Below are 10,000 nucleotides of genomic sequence, written 5' to 3'. Positions count from 1 at the left end.
CTCCCCACACTCCCCTTTTGCAGCAAATTGTTCTGCTCTTGTTCTCAGGTGTCTACGGGTTCTGGCCACCTGTAATCCATCTGCGACTTAGGGTGTGATCAAAAGAATCGTTTTAAAGGAAAGAAAATTATGGGACCAAAAAATCAGGAACGAGGTGGGGAGTGAACTGGGCACGGGGGTAGGGCAGAAAGGAAAGCGTGGGGAAGCAATTTGGGAAGGAAGGAAAGTGAACGAGCCGTGGTTTTGCAATGGATCCAAGTTTTTTGCAGGAGAGTTGAGGGCAGCGCAAAGAACGCGGTCAGAAGGAGTTGGGTGGTGGACGGCGCTGCGGGAACTGGAAGTTAGCTGATGTTTGGAGGGAGAAATGAAGATAGAGACCCCTTCGGCATGGCGAGGGTGGCGAGCATTTCGACTGCGGCTGGGAACCGGTGGGAAACGTGCTGCTAAGCCAGGTGTGCCAGATAGCATCGTTTCCTCGGCTTGGCAGAAGGCAAGAGATGTGGCGCCAACCAGTCCCACTCCTTTAAAATGAGACGTCAGCCAAGTCTACTTGTGCACCCTTCGATAGCTCAGTTGGTAGAGCGGAGGACTGTAGAGATAGACATCCCTAGGTATCCTTAGGTCGCTGGTTCGACTCCGGCTCGAAGGAAGTGCCCTTTCTTTTGGACATGACTGGCGAGCTTCTCTACGTAGTTGTAGTGGTTTGCTCTTCTTCTCCTACCTTACCTGCTGGGGAGAGAGACACGGGGAACCAAAGGCATCTTCCAGCAACGCTCAAGCCTACCGCGTCTTTCCAACGCTTCCCCAAAGGAAACTCAATGAAGTCAGGCTACGAAAAACAGCTAACATCCCCCCTCCCTTGCTCAACCTTCTTTCTACCGAAGGAGAATAGCCCACAGCCACCAACCGCTTCGTCGCTCTTACCCCGAAGGGCTAACTAACCTTTGCTGCGTTGCACTACTTGGCACCGCGCTGGAGACTAACTAGTCTGCTCAAGCTCAGCGAAGGCTGCTGAAGTGAGTCTTGCAGAAGTTGACTTAACAGGAGCTGCGACACTGGGTGGGCTTCAACGTAAAAGCTGGACCTTGTTGGGGAACAAGGCCGGTTTTAGAAAGCTGCGAAAGCAAGCACTCCGGTGGATACTTATTTTCTTCCGGAACCTCGACATGTTCGTAGGTGTGTACGTATATACGTACGTGCGTATTTTGGTAGCAATCAGGACCAAGACTGTTTCCATGCGAATGGCATCTTGCCTTCTTCAAGATGCTTTGGAGACTCCATTGCTGAGCTGGGCCAAGCTGTGGGCTCCAGCGGACGACTCTTCTGCAGGTGCAAGAAATGCATACATATTTATGAAGAAAAATGGGAGGAAGGGAGGCCGAGAGGGAAGACGTAAGGTAAGAAGGAAGGATTGGAAGAAGCGGGACGAGGAAGAATGAATTTAAAGAAAGAATAGTTTCTGTGGATGCGCAGAGGAACGGAAGAAGAAAAAAACAACAGTTCCATTTCAGGACGGGCATTTCCTGCACTTTTCAAGTAGGCAGCGTGCAGATGTGGTGACGTTCTTCCTTCGATAGCTCAGCTGGTAGAGCGGAGGACTGTAGAGGACCAGTCTGTGGTCATCCTTAGGTCGCTGGTTCGATTCCGGCTCGAAGGAAGGAGGATGTGTGCTGCGTTTGTTTTGACTCGAGCTTCCTCCTCTGAACAATCCCATAGGACTCAACAGGTCTCTTCAGTCACGGAATAGACTAGGGGGCAATCGGCTGGGCGCCAGCCCATCTACTTAGCTCCATTTGAAGGAAAATGAAGTCACTCATTTCGTACTTACCGAATTTACCGAACTGGTTAATCCGAAACTCAACTCCGTGACCCCATCCTTGGTAGTTTCTGAGGAAGGAGCGCGCGAAGCGCTGAGGAGTATTGAAGCCCCACAGATATATGAGGTATATGCATTTTTCCAAGTAGAACAATTCCATCCTGCCCTCAACTCTTTTTGCTGCCTGGAAAACAGTAGCCATGCCAACCTAGTTTGAGGGAAAGTCCCTTTTATCTATCTATAACTCTGTGATGTACACTATTTTAATGATCAACTTGGGTGAATTCAAATGCACTCAGCTGCGCATAGAAGCTGCCGATGACACGGTTGGGGTGACTAAGATTTTTGTTTCCTGAAACAGTAAGTTGAATGTAATAGCACGAGTTTGTTTTTTGTTTTTCCCTCACAAGAAATGAAATACTCTTTTCTGTCCATTCTGCGGAATTCTACCTAAAAATAAAAAAAGACAAGGATGATTCAGCTCATTCAACCGCAGAAATGACTCTCTTTATAAGACAGAAAAACGGGATCAGCAGGAACACATCTGTGTAATAAAGTTCAGAGCAGAATGATAGTTCTCCCCAGCTCTCGTTTCCCAAGTGCTTCCGCTCCATATTAGTCACAGGCACTTATGTTTACTATGTCACAACACAACAAAGAGTCAGACTATGACAATGGCTTTGGGAGGTAGGAAGCCTATGAACTACCGAAAGACTTCACAGGAAAGGGGTGCCTAGTTCTTCCAGGAACTAGGAACTAAACTTTGGAAGAATCCCAGGAGCTTTTGGAGGGCAGAAAAAGTGAATTCTCCACTCCACTGTCTTCCACCTCAAGCTGGATACTTAGTTGAATAGTAGACTAGTTGGTATGATATTGGACAGCTGACAACCCCTCTGAGCCTCAGTTTCTTCATCAGTAAAACGGAGATAATAATGCCTGCAAAACCACCTAGATTGGTATTATAATACCTATGATACCCGCCTCTCAGATATTATTGTCCCCATTTTTACCGATGAAGAAATGAGACTCAGAGGGGTTAAATCAGCTACTCACGCAGGGGTCACTCAACTAGTAACTATCAAGAGGTTGTAATGAGATTTAAAGGAGATGGTTTGTGTAAAGTGTGCACACCGCTGGCTAAGAGGAAAAGTTCCCCCTTTTTTTATGTGTCTCTTCATAATCTTACCGTCTTCGAAGATGGAGGAAACGTGGGAGGTCTTGAGGAGTATTGGAGCAAGTTAAGTACAAAGCAGGCGCTTTTGCAGAGGGGTCAAGTGGGTTGCAGGGAACTTGGGAGCATGGAGAGTACACCAATGGAAAGATTGAGGTGATGGGTCTGAGTGACTCAAGTGAAACACAATGAATCTAGTGTATAAACTGATATCACTGTTTTTCAATGGATGGGGGAGGGGCGCGAAGGAAGGAGAGAATTTGGAAATCAAAATTGCTATAAAAAAAAAGAACGCTAATAACAAATACATTGGTTAATTAAAAGAAAAAAAAATCATGATGAGTCTTTGAAGGGGTAACGATGTCCTCTGCAGAGTGGAAATCTCCAGCAAGCGCCAAAGCCGCTGAGCAGTAGTGCTAGCTGTTTCCCATGGGGCGTAGGTAGTGTTTTCTATATCGTCAGTGTTGCAAGTCCAGAAATCTGTTTAAAACGAACTCTGAACTTTCTTTTGTTGTTCATCCTTCTTACTTTAAGAGGACTAATAACATCATGACGTTGGCGTCAATGTATACAGAGTGTTCGACTGTGGCTGATCAGTCCAATAGAGTTCGGAAGGCTCTGCCTCAGGTCGGGCACAAATAATCTGTTTTTAAACGTTTGGAGTGCAATCATCTTTGGGAAAAAATAATAGAATAGTAAAATAGTGGGTGACGAGTGATTCTAGCCATACTCTGATGTTTCAACAATCTGGCTAGCAGCTGTTGTGGGTGGTGAAATGCCAACGCAAGCCCAACAACAAGAACGCTGCCCACGCTGCAAAAGCCCATGATCTGCTTCGCTAAGGAAAGCAACCTTAAGGAGTTAAAAAGTTTATTTTAATCCAGCATACAAATATCAATCACTTAGTTCAGGGGGAAAAGTCAGCACCCTGAACTTCAGAGCAAAATACAAACAAATTACAAACATTAACAGACAGACCGAATACAATTCATAGTTACCAGCATCTGAGTTCAGCCCGGGAGCTCATAACAAGGGCTGGCCCAGAGTCCCGCCAGCCACCACTGCTGTGGGTAAGAGCTCTGAAAAAGAGAAAGCCAACCCCTGGTTTTATACCTTTTTCAGGATCAAGGGTGAATCATGAGGCGACTTAAACCCAGGTGGTCTAAAAGCCTCTGATGTCCCAAACATGTCAGTCAAACTCATGTGTAAACTAGGCCCTCCCCTGAGGCAAGGAGGTCATCCAAAATCTAATCAAGGAAACAAAGGTCAAACTCTTCAAGGGCACTTGGTTGAACTGAGAGCTTACCAACATACCCGAGCAGAACTGGGCACTGTTTTGGCTGTGACAGACTCAACATTTCAGCCTCTTACCCAGTTGAGTGGAGCCCAGATTGAAAGACTGGTGGGCAGTTTTGGAAGGCAGGAAAGGTTGGCATAATGGAAAGGTACAGCCTTGTTTACTAACTTTATTTGGTAAGCACCACCAAATTAATAGCACCACGTTTCAGGATTTTAGAAACAAAGGGGAGAATACAGAGGTGACACACCGAATGAGACTTTAATAAGTCCTCTCTGTGTCCTACTAAGCTCTTTCTCGGCAACTCGGATTGCCAAGAGCTGGAGCGTGGAAGACGCAGAGCAGCATAGCTGAAGAAATTTCAGGTCAAGCCCGTAAAACCTACGGGCTCGTCCGGGATTTGAACCCGGGACCTCTCGCACCCAAAGCGAGAATCATACCCCTAGACCAACGAGCCAGCTGGTCTACAGGCTTTTTTCTTCTGATACTTTCAAGAATTTGAGTAACCTAGCGTTTTGAGGGAATTTTATTGTGAAGAGTCATCATACAGAATAAGAACTCCTCAAAATTGTACTCTTCTCCTCCCTTTCCATTATTCTTCCGTCCAACTTAACTCACCTTTCCACACCTCCTTCAGACTACCATGCACACAGACACAGGGACCCTGGACACTTTGTCTCTACACAGTGTCCCACACAGTGCCTACCCCAGAAACAGGCATTTAGCAAATCTGAAGTCTCCAACTGCTATAAAGAGATAGGAGGACCACCTGCTCCGACCCTTAACCCCACAAGGACAGCCAAGTTTACACGCTTCCCCCTCACCCCAACTCTACCTCCACTCTGATTACGAAGATTATTAGATAACTTTCGCGACTCTTCTTACCCTCCATCAACACAGAGATAAATAGTACAGGCTTAAAGTCTACCGAAACTTCGCTCACTTTGACCTCTTTTGCTTCAAACAGTGAATCAGACGCTCGCTTCTTCTTACGCTGCACCCTCTTTTCGTCTCCCTCTCCCCATCCCATCCAACCTGTCTAAACCCCCATTCATTCTCCACGATTTGATTACCCTTCCGGAATGATTTCAGTCTGTCATCTTAAACCGAACATTTGAGACTTTCCTGATCTTCGGTAGGCTAATGGATTACTCTGAAGAATTAAGAAGACCCAGACGCTCAAGGACTGCAGGACGAAAGCTCTCCCAAGTCAGCCAAGCTGGTTCATGGGACTCCTGTCTCCGCTTGTCCACAGTAATCTAGGATCATAAATCTAGACAGACTAGTAGGACCTCAGAGGCCATCTAGTCTAGCCCTGCTTCGTTTTACAAATGAGGAAACAGAGACTTAGGATAGTTAAGTGAGTTGCTCAAAAAATCTTGATCCCTTCGGCTTCCACACTCCCACTAAACCGTTTTCAGCTCCCTTAAGGCAAGACCTATTTATGTCACTGGCCTGTCAGGTTCTTCTTGCCCAACTCTGTGTTCACCAGGGCACTTCCATTTGTTTATTTTAAATCGAGGAAATTGGATGAGATGATCTCTAATGCCCAAAATGTCTGGGGACCTATTAAAGAATTACTAGGTCGTGAGACGTACGGTGTGTGGTGACAATGTGAAAAAGTGGGTGCAAGATGTAAGAAGGAATATCAGAAAGAGAAGAGAGTTTTAGGAAGAAAAGAGAATTAGTTTTAGGGAGCTTTCGGAAGTGGCATCTTCTAGAAACAAAGGGCTCCAGGGAAAAACATTAGTAGATTACGAGTGTTGTAAAATTCTCCTGGGCGAAGCTTCTCTGGTTTTCCCAACTCGTTGGTCTAGGCGCACCATTCTCTCTTAGGGTGAGAAGGGTCCCCGGGTTCAAGTGTCCTACAGCTCGAACCTTTGGAAGGACGCGTGTAGCCGTATGAACTCATCGCGTTCACTTTGACTTTCTTGGACAGTGGACCTATTCAAGCATCTACCCGAGATACTACGAAAAGAGCTCAGCTTGATGCAGAAGTCGAAGCGGCTTTGGAAAGATCTCTGCGTGTTACAGCTCTACCCTACGCTTTATTCCTCAGATCCTGACAAACTGAACGTTGAATTTCCTGGACCGGGTCCCATAAACTAACTCTTCCTGCCTTCCAGGAACACTAGTGTGTTTCGGTTTAAACTCCATAAAACCCGATAAGATATTGCAATACATCTGGGACCTCGTCTATATGTACTCCTTCCAACAGTAACGAGGTTTGCAAAGGCTTTACACAAACCATCTCCTTTAAATCTCATTACAACCTCTTGATAGTTACTAGTTGAGTGACCCCTGCGTGAGTAGCTGATTTAACCCCTCTGAGTCTCATTTCTTCATCGGTAAAAATGGGGACAATAATATCTGAGAGGCGGGTATCATAGGTATTATAATACCAATCTAGGTGGTTTTGCAGGCATTATTATCTCCGTTTTACTGATGAAGAAACTGAGGCTCAGAGGGGTTGTCAGCTGTCCAATATCATACCAACTAGTCTACTATTCAACTAAGTATCCAGCTTGAGGTGGAAGACAGTGGAGTGGAGAATTCACTTTTTCTGCCCTCCAAAAGCTCCTGGGATTCTTCCAAAGTTTAGTTCCTAGTTCCTGGAAGAACTAGGCACCCCTTTCCTGTGAAGTCTTTCGGTAGTTCATAGGCTTCCTACCTCCCAAAGCCATTGTCATAGTCTGACTCTTTGTTGTGTTGTGACATAGTAAACATAAGTGCCTGTGACTAATATGGAGCGGAAGCACTTGGGAAACGAGAGCTGGGGAGAACTATCATTCTGCTCTGAACTTTATTACACAGATGTGTTCCTGCTGATCCCGTTTTTCTGTCTTATAAAGAGAGTCATTTCTGCGGTTGAATGAGCTGAATCATCCTTGTCTTTTTTTATTTTTAGGTAGAATTCCGCAGAATGGACAGAAAAGAGTATTTCATTTCTTGTGAGGGAAAAACAAAAACAAACTCGTGCTATTACATTCAACTTACTGTTTCAGGAAACAAAAATCTTAGTCACCCCAACCGTGTCATCGGCAGCTTCTATGCGCAGCTGAGTGCATTTGAATTCACCCAAGTTGATCATTAAAATAGTGTACATCACAGAGTTATAGATAGATAAAAGGGACTTTCCCTCAAACTAGGTTGGCATGGCTACTGTTTTCCAGGCAGCAAAAAGAGTTGAGGGCAGGATGGAATTGTTCTACTTGGAAAAATGCATATACCTCATATATCTGTGGGGCTTCAATACTCCTCAGCGCTTCGCGCGCTCCTTCCTCAGAAACTACCAAGGATGGGGTCACGGAGTTGAGTTTCGGATTAACCAGTTCGGTAAATTCGGTAAGTACGAAATGAGTGACTTCATTTTCCTTCAAATGGAGCTAAGTAGATGGGCTGGCGCCCAGCCGATTGCCCCCTAGTCTATTCCGTGACTGAAGAGACCTGTTGAGTCCTATGGGATTGTTCAGAGGAGGAAGCTCGAGTCAAAACAAACGCAGCACACATCCTCCTTCCTTCGAGCCGGAATCGAACCAGCGACCTAAGGATGACCACAGACTGGTCCTCTACAGTCCTCCGCTCTACCAGCTGAGCTATCGAAGGAAGAACGTCACCACATCTGCACGCTGCCTACTTGAAAAGTGCAGGAAATGCCCGTCCTGAAATGGAACTGTTGTTTTTTTCTTCTTCCGTTCCTCTGCGCATCCACAGAAACTATTCTTTCTTTAAATTCATTCTTCCTCGTCCCGCTTCTTCCAATCCTTCCTTCTTACCTTACGTCTTCCCTCTCGGCCTCCCTTCCTCCCATTTTTCTTCATAAATATGTATGCATTTCTTGCACCTGCAGAAGAGTCGTCCGCTGGAGCCCACAGCTTGGCCCAGCTCAGCAATGGAGTCTCCAAAGCATCTTGAAGAAGGCAAGATGCCATTCGCATGGAAACAGTCTTGGTCCTGATTGCTACCAAAATACGTACGTACGTATATACATACACACCTACGAACATGTCGAGGTTCCGGAAGAAAAGAAGTATCCACCGGAGTGCTTGCTTTCGCAGCTTTCTAAAACCGGCCTTGTTCCCCAACAAGGTCCAGCTTTTACGTTGAAGCCCACCCAGTGTCGCAGCTCCTGTTAAGTCAACTTCTGCAAGACTCACTTCAGCAGCCTTCGCTGAGCTTGAGCAGACTAGTTAGTCTCCAGCGCGGTGCCAAGTAGTGCAACGCAGCAAAGGTTAGTTAGCCCTTCGGGGAAGAGCGACGAAGCGGTTGGTGGCTGTGGGCTATTCTCCTTCGGTAGAAAGAAGGTTGAGCAAGGGAGGGGGGATGTTAGCTGTTTTTCGTAGCCTGACTTCATTGAGTTTCCTTTGGGGAAGCGTTGGAAAGACGCGGTAGGCTTGAGCGTTGCTGGAAGATGCCTTTGGTTCCCCGTGTCTCTCTCCCCAGCAGGTAAGGTAGGAGAAGAAGAGCAAACCACTACAACTACGTAGAGAAGCTCGCCAGTCATGTCCAAAAGAAAGGGCACTTCCTTCGAGCCGGAGTCGAACCAGCGACCTAAGGATACCTAGGGATGTCTATCTCTACAGTCCTCCGCTCTACCAACTGAGCTATCGAAGGGTGCACAAGTAGACTTGGCTGACGTCTCATTTTAAAGGAGTGGGACTGGTTGGCGCCACATCTCTTGCCTTCTGCCAAGCCGAGGAAACGATGCTATCTGGCACACCTGGCTTAGCAGCACGTTTCCCACCGGTTCCCAGCCGCAGTCGAAATGCTCGCCACCCTCGCCATGCCGAAGGGGTCTCTATCTTCATTTCTCCCTCCAAACATCAGCTAACTTCCAGTTCCCGCAGCGCCGTCCACCACCCAACCCCTTCTGACCGCGTTCTTTGCGCTGCCCTCAGCTCTCCTGCAAAAAACTTGGATCCATTGCAAAACCACGGCTCGTTCACTTTCCTTCCTTCCCAAATTGCTTCCCCACGCTTTCCTTTCTGCCCTACCCCCGTGCCCAGTTCACTCCCCACCTCGTTCCTGATTTTTTGGTCCCATAATTTTCTTTCCTTTAAAACGATTCTTTTGATCACCCCCTAAGTCGCAGATGGATTACAGGTGGCCAGAACCCGTAGACACCTGAGAACAAGAGCAGAACAATTTGCTGCAAAAGGGGAGTGTGGGGAGGCTGGTATGTGTGTGTGAGAGAGAGATTACGATGAGGTTTAACCTCCTTAAGCGCAAGCACGGTTTCATTTTTGTCTTTGTATCCCCAGCGCCTCCACAGGGCCTAGCACCTATTAGCACAGGAGAGGGACTTTAACGATGCTTGTTGGAATGAACGAACCAACGAACTAACGAGTGAACGAAGGAGTGGATAAACGCCCAGCTCAAGAGCCGCTGGGCCATTTGCAAAATCAGAAAGGTGATGCAGGGCATGTGGGTATTTCAGACCCTTAACTTTTAGCATCGTCCCAGATGGCTCCTTTTGCCCGCGCTCAGGTTTCTTGATCCCAAATGTCCAGTTGGAGAAAGTTAACTTTCTTCTTCATATGTATAATGGTTTGAATATGAGCTACATATTCTAGGTACAGCTATATCCAGCCCTCCCTCAGTGAGTTGGGAAAACGCATGATAGTAAAGAAGTCTTTGGGTAGGACCGTGGGCCTCTGAATCGTTTCCCATGGGAAAGAGTGCTGTAATTATGGTGGCAATGTCGGATAGGGTTAGG

The 10,000-nt window shown here is 46.7% G+C and overlaps 5 non-coding genes across 5 annotated transcripts; 2 read left to right on the top strand and 3 right to left on the bottom strand.

Moving 5' to 3' along the window:
• Window positions 1–558: 558 nt before the first annotated feature.
• Window positions 559–649, top strand: TRNAY-GUA. The gene is given in 2 exon segments: window positions 559–595; window positions 614–649. It is a non-coding gene; the product is annotated as a tRNA-Tyr (tRNA).
• Window positions 650–1,567: 918 nt separating this feature from the next.
• On the top strand, window positions 1,568–1,657 carry TRNAY-GUA. Its single transcript is given in 2 exon segments — window positions 1,568–1,604; window positions 1,622–1,657. It is a non-coding gene; the product is annotated as a tRNA-Tyr (tRNA).
• Window positions 1,658–4,669: 3,012 nt separating this feature from the next.
• On the bottom strand, window positions 4,670–4,741 carry TRNAP-UGG. Its single transcript has one exon. It is a non-coding gene; the product is annotated as a tRNA-Pro (tRNA).
• Window positions 4,742–7,800: 3,059 nt separating this feature from the next.
• Window positions 7,801–7,890, bottom strand: TRNAY-GUA. Its single transcript is given in 2 exon segments — window positions 7,801–7,836; window positions 7,854–7,890. It is a non-coding gene; the product is annotated as a tRNA-Tyr (tRNA).
• A 917-nt stretch (window positions 7,891–8,807) lies between these two features.
• Window positions 8,808–8,898, bottom strand: TRNAY-GUA. Its single transcript is given in 2 exon segments — window positions 8,808–8,843; window positions 8,862–8,898. It is a non-coding gene; the product is annotated as a tRNA-Tyr (tRNA).
• Between the last annotated feature and the right edge of the window lie 1,102 nt (window positions 8,899–10,000).

Source organism: Trichosurus vulpecula, chromosome 8, assembly GCF_011100635.1.
Source record: "Trichosurus vulpecula isolate mTriVul1 chromosome 8, mTriVul1.pri, whole genome shotgun sequence".
Lineage (NCBI taxonomy): Eukaryota > Metazoa > Chordata > Mammalia > Diprotodontia > Phalangeridae > Trichosurus > Trichosurus vulpecula.
This window is presented reverse-complemented; position numbering and strand designations above follow the sequence as displayed.